The following is a 16,031-nucleotide window of genomic DNA, read 5'->3' as shown; positions in this document are numbered from 1 at the left end:
TGAGACTACGTTTTTAAAGTCTCTCAAGTGAGGAAACAGCTTTCTCGACCATCCATCGGGGGAATGGTTCCGAGCTCTGGTCCAGAGCAGTACACATTTTCGAGCTACTGTAGCCATAGCAATCTTTGGGGGTCTTTTTAAAAAGCAAGTTAGGGGTACATGCTTCTTGTGCTCTATCCATACTTTGAGTAGCAATGCTTTCAATGAGCACACCTACCTTTCAGGTCCAGTCTTTAGCATATCTAAAGCCAAGCAACTTTCTCTTTCCTTGGACTTCCCCTCTTGTATCCTGGCTCTGAGACAGAATGTTGTAAGTCCCGCCTTCCCAGGACAGCTCTTCTGGAATCTGAATTTGATTATCTTGTCCCACTTCTGTCTCTTGGCCTCGCTCTCCAAACTACGCTCATGCCCTTTTTCCTCTTCTTCAATCTCCCAGCGATGAATTCTCCAGCGGGGAAGGACTTCTTCAGTGTCTGCCATGCGTTGTGTACAACTCTCTACGCTTAGCACCCAGTTGGACATGACGGCAGAACCACAGAATGTAAATAGCCTGGTGAGAGAGAGCGCCATCGGGCCACAAGAGGAATAACACCGGTACTCTCGTACTACAAAGGAAGACAATCCAAAGTCCATGTTTGGGCTGGGGTGTCTCAGGATCAGTGTCCCTCTATATGTTGCCCTTCTCTCCTGATTAGTAAACTACATCAAGTCTGGAGAAGTCTGGAGTAAATTACATCAAGTCTGGAAATAGGACCTGCCCAAGTCATACAAGAAAGTAGTATAAGCAACAGCAACTGTTTTACTACATTTATCTTACGTTAAAAGTCTCTGAAGTGTGCAATGGTTAAACATTGTACTACTAGCCAAAAAGGATGGTTATTTGAACCAACTTCTATGTACCACAGAATATAGGCCTGGCAATAGTCTTCCAAAATCCTACTACCACGATAAAACCTATAAAGCAGTTCCACTCACTACATACAAGGTTTCCATAGGTTGGAATCAACTGGATGGTAACTAGCCACCACAGGAGACATAGGTTAATTCAACTCTCATAAGCACTGCTGAAATAGTCATGAGGATGCTGTCCCATATTACAAAGAAAAGATGGATATTGTGATATGAAGTAACCTGTCAAACAAAAAGTAATAGAAGTAAAATTTAACTCCTGATCAAAGACTCTTCCAATAACATACCATTGCCTCTTCAGGGGAATACTTCACACTCATATTAGAAGGCAGACCAAAGTTTCCAGGTCAGATGATGCACTTCTGCATAGGTTCTTTGTGACTATCTTGCTTACGGTAGCTGAAAGCCCAGTCTTTCACCTGAGGGACTGCTGGTGGATTTGAACTGCCAGTCATGCAGATTGCACCCCAATGCATAACCACCTCAAGGCTCCTTAACTATATGACCAGAACTCCTTTATTATAAATCATAAACTTATTGCCAGAGAGTATATTCTGACATATAATGGACAAGGAATAACTGCCCTTGTGGGTTTCTGAGACTGTAACTCTTTATAGGAGTAGAAAGTCTCATCTGTCTCCCTTGGAGAGGCTGGTGGTTTTGAACTACTGACCTTGCAGGTAGCAAGCCCATTAAGTAACCATACTAAGAGCATCTTTTGTGGTTGTTCTTTACTGTCAACTCAACTCACAGTGATCCCAAGTGCTATAGAGAACTAACTGTTCATAGGGTTTTGGGGGCAGTGGCCTTAAGAGAAACAGATTGCATGAGGCAGATCTTAATAACCTTCATTTTACAGATAAGAAAACTGAAGGCCAGAGAGGTTGAACAATATCCTCAGGTTTCAGTTAGTTAGGGTGGTGAAGCCAGGATCTGAACTCAGACAGTCTGCTTCCTAATATATGGTCTTAAGTACTCCACTTTACTGTGTACACATGCTTCCTCCTGACTACACTGTAAAATTAAGAGCATAGCTCAAAGCTTCTAGGTGCTTTCTGTCCTCAGCCTAGGTCCAAATCCTTTGTAGGTATCTTGGCTCTGGTCCATGCCTGTTAAGGACCAAATGGGTGTCTTCCACCCAATGATAACTCCCAACATGGCCGACTGATTATAATTAGTACCGCCTCAGTCAGGCCTAGAGTTCAATGAAGCAGGGGTTAGCAGGGGAATTAGAGGCCAGCAGCTTCAGACAGTGCCTCCGGCCGGACACCTCCAGCAAAGCAGCTGATGCCTGAGAGGATCCTCTTGAAGGAAACAGCCCCGCTCAGCCAGTGGGCTTTTCTCTTGGCTGGTTTCTTAGTTCACGGGGTTTCCCAATTGCCTTTAATGGCCTTGTTTCACCCTGGTGAGCTATTTCTCATGGCATCCCCAAATAAAATCAACAGATGAGTGACCCTTTTCTCTGAGGATCAGGAGATCAGAATTTTGGTGCGAGCTTGGCTTTGGATTAGCGCAGTAAGCAAGGGTCTCAACTCGTCTAGGTTTCCATTTCTACCTCTTGACATGGAGGAGCTAGATGAGTTTGTCACTGAAGATCTTATTAGCTCCTCATCACAGCCGTTTCAGTGATATTAAAGGGGTCCTCCCAGATGAGCCCACAATTGGAATAAAATAATGGCAGGCTCTCTAGTGGACTCTAAGGGACACATGCAGCCCACTCACAAGGCACAGACCTTAAAGGCCAGCTGCTGTTTACGCCAAGAGAAGAATCTGTCTCGAGAACATGGATTGGTTTCTCAGACTGCTCAGAAGAGAAGTGAACTACACAGGTGTGGGAAAGAAAATAGACACAGGCTTAAAAGAGATATCATCTTCCCTTCTCACGCTACAGCTTCTGGACCTTGTTGCTTTGGTTGTGATTAGTTGCTGTTGAGTTAGCCCCCAACTCATGGTGACCCTGTGCACAGCAGATTAAATGCTGTCCACTCCTGTGCCATCCCCATTGTCACTCACAGATCAAATTGTGTGATACATCAAAATTTTATTATCTGGTTTTCAGAAGTAGATTATCAGTCCTTTATTCCTTGTTTGTCTTAGACAGCAAGGTCTTCTAGAATCTGTTCAGCATCATAGCAACACAATGACAGAAGAGTGGTGGCTACACATGAGGAACTCTGTATATGTGAACGGCCCAGTGCTTTGTCTCCTGCAGGATTCAACTCTTCCTGTCCTCTTTTCTAAAGCAACCCACCCTTCCATCACTTCCTACCCCCTCTCCAGAACACTTGTGAAGAGTAGAAATTGATTCACCAGAGATGCGCTGCTCTCCGCACTAGAGCTATGATGATAGCCATAATACAAAAATAAGTGAGCATGGTTGTGTTTTAGTAAAAGTTATGTTTGGACAGCGAGGATTGAATGTCTTATATATCAAAAATATTCTAATTTTTCAACCATTTAAAAATATTAAAGCTGCGGTGTCATTTTGACCTTGTCCTAATGTCCTCCTTCATCTGGACAATATGTCTTTGTCTTGTCCTACGTAAGACTTAATGAATGTGCTCCTTAAATTATATTTGAGATTTGGGGTCTCTTTTTAACTCTAAAGGAGCACTGGTAGTGTAATGGTTACATGGGCTGCTAACTGCAAGATGGGTGGTTTGAAACTTCCAGTCACTCGATAGGAGAAAGATGAGGCTTTCTGCTCCCATAAGAGTTTGTCTCATCAACTGGACATACCTTGCAGAGGGGTAGTGGGGAGATGAGTTACTTAGGGTTCAGTATAGCAGTAATGAAACCCATACTCTTCCTCTAGTTCTTAAACGCTTCCTCCCCCCAACTACCAGGACCCCAATTTTGCCTTGCAGACCTGGTTAGACCAGATGATGCACAGCGGGACAGATGGGAATTGGAAACGCAGGGAATCTAGGACAGGGAATCTAGAACCTCTCAGGACCAGGGGTGACAGTGGCGATACCAGGAGGGAAAGGGGGTGTGGAAAGGGGGAATGGATCACAGGGAGCTACATATACACTGGAATCTCCTGGGGAGATGAACAAAACAATGCCCAGATATTATTATCCAAAGAGTTCTGAGTGTGATGTAGTTATTGGGATCCTTAACAACTCCCCAGACCAAAACCGCTCTGAACTCATTGCCACTGAGTCGATCCTGACTCATAGCTACCTTATAGGATGGAGTAACTGCCCCTGGGTTTCCAGGACTACGTCTTTACAGGAGCAGGGAGCTTCACTTTTCTCCTGGGAGCTTCAAACTGCTGAACTCTTTTTGTTGTTGTTAATCTGCGTGATCATATTTATTAATTAATTTATATTCGAATCGTTTTATCGGCATATAATTCACCAAACATACAGTTTGATGGCCCAGTCATAGTAAGAAGAGCTGAACAATCATCAGTACAGTCAAATTTCGGACATTTTCTTTGTTCTTGTCCTCATTATTATCAGCTCCCGTTTCTTCCTCACCGCCCATGAACCCAGTTACTGTTTCTATAGATTCACCGATCCTGGATTTCATATACTGAAAAACATTTAAACACCACCACCACCACCAAAACTAGCAATGATAGCAAAGTAAAATGGAGAAAAACCTCAATGAGGAAAAAAAACAGAAAATATTACAACTAAAACAGATTTACTTAGCAGCTCAACCCATAACCTGCTATACTAACTCCCCAGATGTTCTTAATGTACAGCCACATTGAGAAGCATTGCTCGAAGCCCTTGGAACAAACCTTGGTTTCCTCAGGCTTTGAACTTGGTAGAAGAACCCCTGTTTGCCTACAGGTGAAGGCAAAGGCCCTGAGAAGTGTTAGTTCCCAGTTTTGCTTCCTGGGAAGCTGTGCAGGGAGGTGGGCTTTCATCTGCTAAGCGTTGTAGAGTGGAGATTCTTGTATAGGCTGGACTGGATCCCTTCTACAGGTTCTGGGTAGACTGGTAATGTGGTTACTTGATGATCCATGTACTACGCGCTATAATTATGATACCCAGCTTGATGCAATCACTCTGCTCCTGAAAAGGAAATCGCAAGTCCTTTGAGAATCCAAGTCATGCGTTCTCATCTTTTTATGCTTGCCATTTTCTCCTCCCTAATTCGACAGATTATAATTCTGGTGGGAGATGATCTAGTCTGTACAACCCAAGGCTTCTTTGAATTAGAAGAGGGCCTTTGGGGTAGCCGGGCTGTGAGTACTGGTGATGGCAAGAAGGAGGGTTAGGAAAATCTTTATCCTGAGTAATCCCTCTGCTATGCCCCTGCCTGTCTCCTAGAAGCTAGGGTGATAAGCACAAAGTTCTGGTTTTAGTTCATCATAAGCTGAGCCTTCAAAGGCTCGGGTGAGGCAGGAGAGGAGAGTGAGGTGGACATGCTCTCCAGCCCCAGGCCTTGCAGTGATAGGATCTGGAGGCTCCTCAAAATAGCCATTAGTCCTACTCCCCAAGGGCCAACTATATGTGCATCGTGAATACTAGATTCAAAGTGCCACAAAGTACTAATCAAAATCTTATCTTAAAAACACAGAAGCACTTACCCTGTGCCAGAAAGAACCATTCTCAGAATAATGTCAGGTCATCTTCATACCATTCTGAGATCATTGCCATTGTTTCCTCCATTTTATATGAACAATCAGTCTATGAGTCCGTGATGGCCCACTATCAATTTTATGTATGGGGACAGCAAGGCCCAGATGTTAGGGGTGTGCTCAGGAAGTCAGAGTGAGTGAGTGAGTGAAGACAAAATTAGAGACCAGGTCCCAATCATTAAGGCATATCTCAAAAAACAAAGGACTTAGCTGCCCCCAAACTTCCAGTTTGGGATGCATTTAGTACAGAGTACCTGGATTACATTACACCAGAAAAAATAATTTACAGGATAATTGTGCTGAAAAGATTCAAAAGAAATTATCTCATACAGTAAAGCTGAAAAATGCTAGACTATGTTCCCAAATAAGAAGTATGTTGTGTTTGTATACATGCATATTCTATGTCAGTATATATATACAGGTATGCATATATATGTATGGACTTGCTAGATTATGTACATTAGTATGTATGAGTATGTGAATGCTTGATTTTATACTACCTGTGTAACTTAGGAAACCCCAAGCTGTTGAATTAACCTGACGGCTTTAATTTTGTAGTACCTCAGAGTGTTGAAAAGAACCAATAGTCAATTCTCGCTGGAGGAATGTATGCCAGACCTAAACCTTGAAGAATTCCTGTAGGTGAAACTCAGTTATTCAAACATAGTCAGTTTATGCTGGTGTACATACATGCATACACTTACTCATGCCATGGAAGCAAAAGCGAATAAAACAGGGCCTTCTCTCGCCTTATATGTACAAATAGATGTTTGTGAGGAGGCTTCTATTAGATAATGAAAAACTTCCACAAACTTTTAGAAGCCCTTTCATCTACGATGTTAGATCATATCCTTATGTATGTGTGTGTATATAATATCTCACAGATACCAAATTTAAGAAGTAATTTCTTACTACACCACGTACTGGCTGCTTGCCTCTGATCTTTGTTCGTAAAAATAATTGTAGATGATCCATTAAGTAGTCTTCCTGATCTGATCCAGTTCTCTCTGCTGCCCATGAGGAAAGTGACGCATTGCCTCATGCTACATTGTCTTGCAGTCACAAATTTGAGACTAGATTCCAACTGTGTTCTTGCCATTCCCCACTCTGCTCGGACTATACTTGCACCTGAGACTTTGCTAAGAAATCTTTTCAGGTAATTTGCTGACACATTCTGTTGTTTTAATGCTAACACTTTCTCTCATTCCAAAAACACACTATAACTATGTGGCTCCCAAGCCCTGCCAGGCCCACTTGGCCGTCCCCTTCCCATGCTCCTGTGGTTTCCCACTCATCACTGCTTTCTGTCCCTTTGGAGAGCCAGAGCATGGATTGTGAGACTCTCAGGATTGGGCATGTAAAATTAAATGTCGGGTATGCATTTTTTTCTCGCTCTCACATATTCACCACCCCTTACTCGCAATTCCAAATCCCCAAACCCAGGCTTGATTTTACTTTATAAACATTTTTATTGTGAATCGGTGAAGGTTAAGCGCGCATAGCATTAGTTTTCTATTAAAAAACCCGTACGCATTCTATTTCATGTCATTCACTGCAGGCCCCTCAATGGACCATCACTTATTCCTCGTCTTTCCTCTCTTTCCTGTTTTCATTTTCCCTTCTTTTCCAGCCCTTCTGAACTTTGCCCTCAGGTAAACGCTGCTCTTTTGATCTAAAATGGTTGGTGATTCTAAGGGGCACCCACCTCCCTAATGTTGGTTTCATTTATAGGCTTATCTATTGTCTGGCTTAAAATTGAGTCACAGGAGGGAGCTCACTTCCAGACCCGTTGGTGACCCAATGCCAGGACCATCGTCTTGGGGAATCTACCAGTCGGTCTGCAAATAAGCTTGCTCTGTTTAATAATTTTGACTTTTGTTCTACATTTATCTTCCATTCTGTCTAGCAGATTTTAGTGGGGTTTTCTTCAGGACAGGTGGCAGTGGTGGTTGGGCACTATCTCGTTCTTTTGTTCTCAGGGTCATAGAGACTGAAGTTTGCATGGTCCACTAGTTCACTGGACGAATTCAAACTAGTAGGCTTTCCTAATTTATTTGGGGACAAATCTAACCTGATTTGAAGTGAGGTACTTTATGGTCTTTATTCATTTAACTTAATGTGAATATTCATATATTCACTGCTACAATGTTTATTTGCTTGATTGTGACATCCTGCCCAAAGCTGTAAATTCACCTTATTCATTTTCTAAAATGAGAACATAAGAATTCTAAAATCATATCTGGACTAAGGATTTTGGGTAAGAGACCTTTAAAGTATATATGAATGTGTTATTAATTGATTAATCAATGAACCTTTTCTGAGAGCAAAGGCAGAAAGTGCAAAGGACCAGTTTTCAAAAAACAAGAAAGCCCATTACTGGTTTTGTCCCAATTCTCAGTGAACTTATAGGAAAGAATAGACTTTCCCACAGGGTTTCCAAGGGGGCAATTCTTGTGGAGAAAGACCGTCGCATCTTTCCCTGGCAGAGTGGCTTATGGGTTTGAACCATTGACCTTTTGGTTGAGTGAGTGCTTTCATCACTGTACCACCACAGCTTCTTAGTTTTCAGAAAGCTGACTGTTTAAAGCTATAAATGGAATCTTTCAGAATGTTTGTGATATGAAATGAGTAAGTGTTATGAGAGAATTTAGCATTTTCTCTGGACCTAAAGTATTAAATGTTGTATGGTTTCTTTAAAAGCTTTGAATTCTATTCACAAAATCATGTCCACATGTCCAACTTTGACAGTGTTTTATGTGCATAGAATGAAAAGCTATCCTGTGGCACAAAGAATAGCTCAACAAAAGAAGAAGAGAGAAAAGGGTTCGCCGTCTCTGTAAATCCTTGTCTCATCTACTTGCTCTGTTCCACGTTCTTCATTATCCTTCCTTCTTCGTAGTATTTTTGATCCTCCTTCGGCTCCAATGGTATACTTTTAAAAAATTATGTTTGTTTTGTATATCTTTAGTCCTTTGCTGTCTATCCCCCTCCCCCTTCTTATAAAGGTTTCAAAAATTTTGTTTTTTAAAAGGCTGCTGCCTTCAGAGGGTCCTGGAAACTCTGGACTGTGAGCTAGAAAAAGACTTACCTAACTTGAAATCAGTGGAAGCAAAAGGCACAGAGCCAGGCCCCGAGAGAGATGTTGATGCCGCTACAAGAAATCGGACTTAGAACCAGCATAGAACGTGTGGCCTTTGCACACACATGGCCCAGGGTGGACTAGAACTTGGGTCTTTGCTAGGCAACGGGGTTGGAAATTAAAGTTCTGCATAAAGCTGACCCTGAGAGGACCAGGGGCTCAGTAAACATCTGTTAGCAGGCAAAAGGAAAAGATGAGGGAAGGGTGGGGTGGAATTCTGTGAGAATTTGTAATCATAGATCTGCTTGCATGCAGGCCGAGGGTTTGATACCATACGACCTGTATAACTCTGGAAACCTCAAATTGTAACCTGCCGTCATTTTGCGTTGGTAGTAAAGCCTCAAAGTACCTGGCAGAATCAAGTACACATCTTTTCTGGATAGAAATCCCTCTCACCCAAGTCTTGAAGGATTTCTGTAGGCAAGGTCTACCCATTCCAACATGGATTTACATCCTAAAATTATAAAAAAGATGAGAAAATAGGTCACCATGAATGAAAGTCAGCAGAAACAATAAGTACAAGAATCAGACCCCCAAGGGCTTCAGAAATAAAACCAATTATATATAATATAAACAATATACTTAAAATGTTGCAATAAATATAAGAAATAGTTGATACAAAGCAAGAAACAATATGCTGATTTTAAAAGTTCACATATATTTGAGGAAAATAAATAGAACTTCTAGAAATGAAAAGTATAGTAAATTAGTATTAAGCTTATTCTTAAATTGTTTGTTTTTATCAGAAACATCAATACAGCAAATCTAAATAAGGATCCATTAAAGATGACATTAAAGAAGTACTTTAGACAGTTTTGCTGAATTGAATGTGTTGTTTTAATACATTAGAAAGAAAATAGACATGAGACTCTGGCAAACCTTCCTTGAACCTTTCATTTAATGACTGTGACCTTGAATTACTTCTTTTCTAGTCAGTTCTTTATTTCCTGCTGTGTGTTTGTAAAGGTGCTGCATCCTCTTTTCCCTTCCCTTTAGTACTTGATTCAGGATACCAGATAGTCTTCCCTACCTCATTTTCCCTGGGGAAGGGTCCTACAATTTCTCATTTAATTGAATTCTCTCTTCAGATGAATAAGGGCATTTGCGTTCATAATTGCCACTAGTTCCCCCAGTTCAAGAGTTCAGTGCCTTGAGTTAACCATTTATCTGGAAGTCTGTGGGGAAGCCTAGCTGCTCTGTGACGAGAAGACCACTACACTAAACTGAACACCAGGCCACTTGGCTGAGGACTTAGTCCTGGTTGCAATGGCTCTGCCTGGGGTTAACATGGTGAAAGATAGGGATCTTGTTTGGGCACAGCCAGAAAACCCTATGTCCAATTCATCTACCCCCTACCCTTTGGAATTTGAATTTTGCCTTGACTTTGAATTCTGCCTCAGCCCTGTGGGCCAGCCTTCGCCCTTTCTTTGGTTCAGCTCGAACAGAGGCATGCGAGGGCCTTCCCAGGACCAGGGCCCCTGAGCAGAGCGGGAGGCAGGTAGAGAAAGTGGGGGACTTCCGAGGAGGACTGTGCGACAGCATAAGTGGCCCTTACCCCAATCATCTCCTCTTTGTTTCTTCCCTCCTTCTTTCCTCTTTTATCTTCTTCTTCCTCTTTCCTCATAACAGAGAACTAGCACTTTCCCCCCTCTTCATCCCATGAAATGAGTACAGTAAAAATTTTGGGGTTTTCTATCATCTGGGTTTGCCTGGTCCCAGGACACCTAATACGTTTTTTAGAAGATGTCAAATGAAATTGTCCTGGATGTAGGAATAGCTTCTGAATCTTCCTGGTGCGATTCCAAGAAATAATAATGGAGTCGACTCTGGAAGGGCATCAGTAACCTTGAGGAGGGATTCCAGTCTACCCACTCCTCCAGTGACTTGCAGAAACCCTTCTGCCCAGCCTAGCCTTGGGCTGTCCAACCTGCCGATGACGCCACTGGCCTTCAGTGGGACAGCTGCAGCTAGCAGCAAGACACTCCAGAAATGCCAGTTGTAATTGGAAACTTTATTTTCAAACACTTCCCACAGCATTCGTGCCTGGTGAGAAGTGCTTTTTTTTTTTTTTTTGCTGTGGGACTATTCAGGTGGCTCCAGAGAGATCTGAAGCCAACTCCCCCATTTGTGGAAGTTAGGATGAGAGACACTTCCCAGAGTGTTGAAACTTCATGTCAATGGGGCACATGACCCTGGGAGAAATTCCTAGGCAATAGTTTTCAGGGTCTTTTTTGTTGTTATTTTATTTAAAAAATAGGTTTTCTTCTTTATTTACCTATCCTTGATACCTAATCTTCTCTGTGTAGCTGGTAGACATAAGAGAAATGAAGGCAGAGAGAAGCATGGAACAGTTTGGGGAATGGAATACTCTGTGGAGGCATAATAGCAACCCTCATCAGTCTGAAGGCCTGTCAAGGGGAGGAGAATCAGCCGTTCTCAACCTGTGGGTCGTGACCCCTATGGGGGTTGAACGACCCTTTCACAGGGGTTGCCCAATTCATAACAGTAGCAAAATGACCGTTATAAAGGAGCAACGAAAATAATTTTATGATTGGGGGTCACCACAACATGAGGAACTGTATGAAAGGGTCGTGGCATTAGGGAGGTTGTGAACCACTGTGTTAGATTATTCTGTGTGTCCATGAGAAGAGAATTATAGCTGGCGGTAGGCATAGGGGACAGGGTTGGGGGGGAGTGGGTGGCTTGCATTTATGCCCTGACTATAGGGTAGTCAAGGGTGTTTGCTCCCTCAGATGGGAAAGACAGTTTAGGTTTTGGGAAATAACCTAAACTGGTATAGGTTCTAACCCATTATGCTACCAGTTACTGACCATTTATGGGGCTGGGGAAGCTCTTTGGTAGAACTCTTCCCTTCCATGGGGGAGACTCAAGTTCAATTCTGGACTAATGCCCCTCAAGTGGAGCCATTCATCAGCAGCCACCCAGTGGCAGCTTGCATGTTGTTATGACGCTGAACCGGTTTCTGCAGTTTCCAGACTGAAGATAGACTAGGAAGAAACATTTGGCAATCAACTTCCAATAATCTGTAAACAACAAGACCAATAACCCCATGGATCACAAAGGTTTGATCTTTATGTAATCATGTGGATGGCTCTAGACAGGGCAGTATTTCATTTTGTTGTGTGTGGGATCAATGCGAGACAGTGACTGACTGGAGAGCCACGGATAACATGCCAGGCAGTAAATGGTGATCATAAAGCAAGCCATTTAATTCCCACCACTTTCCTATTGAATGGGAACTATCAGTACTATCATTTCATGATGGAGGAGATTGATGCCAAAGTGCCCAGTTGTCCAAGGTCCTGAAGCTAGTAAGCGACAAAGTCTGAATTTGATCTGAGGCAATGTGCCCCTCTCCCGCTCTTAACTACCAGGGCCTACTTCTTATTGATGTTCTAATTGTGAGTTGAGCCCACTGGGCCCTTTCTGTCGCACGTTCTCTCTGACTTCGTTTCATTATTGCCTTACCTGCCTTAGTTATGCTCCCCCCTGCCATTGAGCCCATTCCCATGGACTCACAGCCACCCTCTGCAGGGTTACCAAGGCTGCCAATCTTCACTGAAACAGACAGCTTCATCTTTCGCCTGTAGAGCAGTAGGTGGTTGAATCGCCAACCTTCTAGTTAGCAGTCCAATACTTAACTGATAGTGGCTTCTATAAAATTGTTGGAAAGATCCCACATTGGAAAAACTTGCTCAGAAATGACAATTGTTTACCTTCAACTTGGGTCCCTCCAACCCCCCATCACTGTTCATCTCATTTAAGGGAGACTATCCCATGAGAGTTGGCATCTACAACTGGAATAACTCAGCTCTGGTGGAGGGGTCCAGGAAGGAAAAGTGGCCACTTATAGGAAGTAAGGGTTGGGTGTTGGCTTGGAGGAACTGAAGACATTTGAGGTTCCATTCAACAAGGCAGTAGGAGCATGTGGCCCTAGACAGAACTCCACCAGGGTAGAGATGGATGCTGCCAAGTCAGAGCATGCTTTGGCTGGCAGGCATTGGCATCCTGGCCCTGTTCGCCACCTGTCTGAATGGTCACAGCTGCCTCGGCCTGTTCTGTGAGCCTTGCTTCACTCCCTTCTTCAGGCGGGCTTACCCACAGCTGTAGGATTAAGTTCTCCAAAATACTGATTTCATGAAGTCACTCCTTTGAGTGGATTTCCTTCACACTCAACCCCCACGCCCAGGCCTCTGAGCCCAGCTTTCCTTATCACCCTTCTCTTCCTCATTTACCCTCTATGAATTCCCCCGTACCCAGACTGGACTGCCCAGTTTGCTCCGGCATCCCTTCTGGACAGACTTTATCTTATCGAGGGTTCCCTCCTTCACCCAAGCGCCCATTCAGAGGCTCAGCTCATTCATCACTCAGCACTCGTTTATGATGAGACTAAGTGTATGCCAGGAAAAGGCCGAGACACACTCAGCTGGTCCCTTATGCTGCAGAACTCTAGGTCTAGGAAAGTGTTGTGTGCAAAACACCTTTAATCAGCACACGAGCATCCTCTAGGGCAGTGTGCACTAGAATCCCTTCTTCCAGGAAGCCCTCCGTGAGCGTCACTCTCACGGGAACTCGCCCCCCTCTGAGGAGCTGAGATCACAGGGTCAGTTCTCCTCTTTCACGCAGCAGACGGCAGTTTTCAAAATAGCGGTCTCAGCTCTATAGAAATGGAGGAGAAAGTACAGAGTTTCAGCATCTATATCTCTTTATAGGTAGTGGATTATGCCTTGGACTGCTAGCTGAAAGATCAGTAGTTCAAACTCATCAGCCACTCCTCGAGAGAAAGACGAGGCTTTCAGCTGCTGGAAAGATTGACAGTGTCAGACACCCACAGGGGCATTTGACTCATGGTCTCTAGGAGTCCTAATTGACCCGATGGCAGGGATTTTTAAAAAGTGGATTGCGATAAGAGATGTAAGAGCCCCCAATAAAAGTATTTAATAACAAAGGTGATATATCTCTATGTGTCTCACTCCACTGTACATTTGTTCCAGTTGCTGAACCAATATTGACACATTATCATTAACTGAAGTATCTACTTTGCCTTAGGGTTCATTCTATGTGCTGTACAGCAGTATGGATGTAGACTGACTCATCAAATACCATTACTGCGTCATGCTGAGTAGTTCTCCAGCCCTCAAAGTGCCCTGCACACTCCAGGCGTCCCTCTCTCTTTTTCTATCTTATTTTTTTTAATTAAAAGATCACTTTATTGGGGGCTCTAACAACTCTTATTACAAGCCATACATCAGGCATATTTTTACATATGTTACCATCATTCTTTTCTAGACACTTTCTTTTTTTTCTTTTTATTTATTTATTATTATTTTTTTACTTTCTATTGAGCCCTTGTTATCAGCTCCTCTTTTACCCCCTCCCCTTCCCCCCTTGTGACCCCTTGATCGATTAGAAGTTATTATTATTTTCATGTCTCACACTGACCGCTGTCTCCCTTCCCCCATGGTTTCTGTTGTTCTTCCCGTAGAGGGATGTGTGTGGTTGTGTGTCAATCATTATGATTGGTTCCCCCTCCCTCCCTTCCTCTTCTCCCCTTCTCCCTACCCTTCTGGAATCACTATTCCTATTCCTGCTGCTGGATTACGTGTGTCATGAGCTGTTATCTATTATCTGTACCTGTGTACGTGCTCCGGTCTAGTCTGAAGTGAGAGGCAGCACTGGGGTCATGATAGTGGGGGGTGAGGAAATCTCAAGGAACCAGAGGAATATTGTGTGTTTCATTGGTGCTTTACTGCGCCCTGGTTGACTCATCCCTTCCTGGTGTCCCTGTGGGGGAATGTTCCATTGTCTACAGATGGGCTTTGGGTCTTTGCTTCAACCCTCCTCATTCTCAACAATATGGCGTTGTTTTGTTTGTTTATTTCTCTCTTTTTTCATATGGACTTCTGGAAAGCACTGGTCTCAGTTTTTACAGTTTTGCCTTTTCTATACTGTCATATGGTTAGACTCATACAGTATGCAGTATTTTTGGACTGATTTTTTTCACTTAGCATTATCCATTTAAGGGTATCCATGTTTTTTCATAGCCTGACATCTCATTTCTTTTGTTCTCTGGCTCCATTGCATGGATGCCCCACCATTTGTTGATCCATTCACCTATTGAAGGACATCTTGGTAGATTCCAATTTTCATGCGTTATGAATGAAGCTGCTTTAAACATGTACTTGCAGGTTTTCTGCATGAATAAAAGCATTCAATTCATCTGGATAAAATTGTTCTTCTCTTTCAGTTACTTATTTCTGCCTGCCAGTTCAGTCTTTTTTTTAACAGTTTTATTGGCACATTATGCACACATCATACAATTCAATAGTTCAATCGTATCAAGAAGAGTTGCACACAATCAATTTTGAGAACATTTTCTTCTTCCTTATACTGATAGTTATTCACGTAATCATTGTGTTTTGTAAGTGTGGCAAAATATGCGCAACAAAACATTCTACAACTCAACATGTATAATTCAGAAAAATGTGGACTGCTTCACGCATTTGCATGTCGCCCTTGCACAGGGGCCATACTAATCTTCTCTGTAACACTCCCCTTCTAGTACATGTGCTGACAAAGTAAGCTCATAGCATCATATTTTTTATTGGTAGGATCTCTTGCATTTTATCCTCTAAAAAACACACCACCCTGCCTGGCAGTGTACAAGACTTTAGTAAGAGAAATGTGTTTAGATGGTATGTTTACATCACTTATTCTCGGCTTCTGCTGGGACTAGGACTATCTGGTTGGACTATCTATGAGGTGGGAGTTGGCTGGAGTTAGAAAGGCTAGATGAAAAGGCTGAACAGGGTCTGGGCACAAACGGCAATTGAGTTCGTAAGAGCAATGTGTTTTCATTGTGCCGTGCTCCAGAGTACGCTTATATCCACAATTCCACTTGAGTCTCAGAATGACTGTAAGTGGTGGGCAGGGGAGATGGGCTGAGCCCCCTTTGACTGAGTGGTAAGTGAGTTTCTCATAGGCCCACCAGGACAGTGCCAGAATTGGGTCCGAGTTCTTGCCATGTGTGTGCCACATAACTCAGGGATACTGGGCGCCGTGGTTCCATCACCCTTTGTGACTATCTGTATGTGAGAGTGGGTTGCAGAGTGTGAAGGAGTTATGCGTCAGTGGAAGGAAGAGGAGATAGAGGAGGTTTGCTATGGACTCGGAAGGTACATGGAGCAACTGGGTACCCTCCAATTTTTCTCATCCAGACACTTCTACTCATTCTCTGCCTCGGTGGATACTGGGAATATCTGGAGGGTGTAAGGTTGTAAGCGATGATGGGATTCAGTTGGCTCCCAGTGGGTGAACAGAACTGATACCTAAATTTTTGTTGAGTTTGGTGAACCGGTTGTT

At 43.1% G+C, this 16,031-nt stretch overlaps 1 protein-coding gene and 1 non-coding gene across 2 annotated transcripts in view; one reads left to right on the top strand and one right to left on the bottom strand.

Moving 5' to 3' along the window:
- KCNMA1 (potassium calcium-activated channel subfamily M alpha 1) overlaps positions 1–16,031 on the top strand; it is a 1,099,869-nt gene that overhangs the window by 102,595 nt on the left and 981,243 nt on the right. The window lies entirely within an intron of this gene.
- LOC115869994 lies at positions 15,149–15,255 on the bottom strand. The gene has a single exon (XR_004046468.1). It is a non-coding gene; the product is annotated as a U6 spliceosomal RNA (small nuclear RNA).

The sequence above is a fragment of the Echinops telfairi genome, unplaced genomic scaffold (assembly GCF_000313985.2).
Source record: "Echinops telfairi isolate 266 unplaced genomic scaffold, ASM31398v2 ScPeMD7_70;HRSCAF=299, whole genome shotgun sequence".
In the NCBI taxonomy this organism is placed as follows: Eukaryota; Metazoa; Chordata; class Mammalia; order Afrosoricida; family Tenrecidae; genus Echinops; species Echinops telfairi.
Note: the sequence above shows the minus strand (reverse complement) of the source record. Positions and strands in the feature narration are given on the sequence as shown.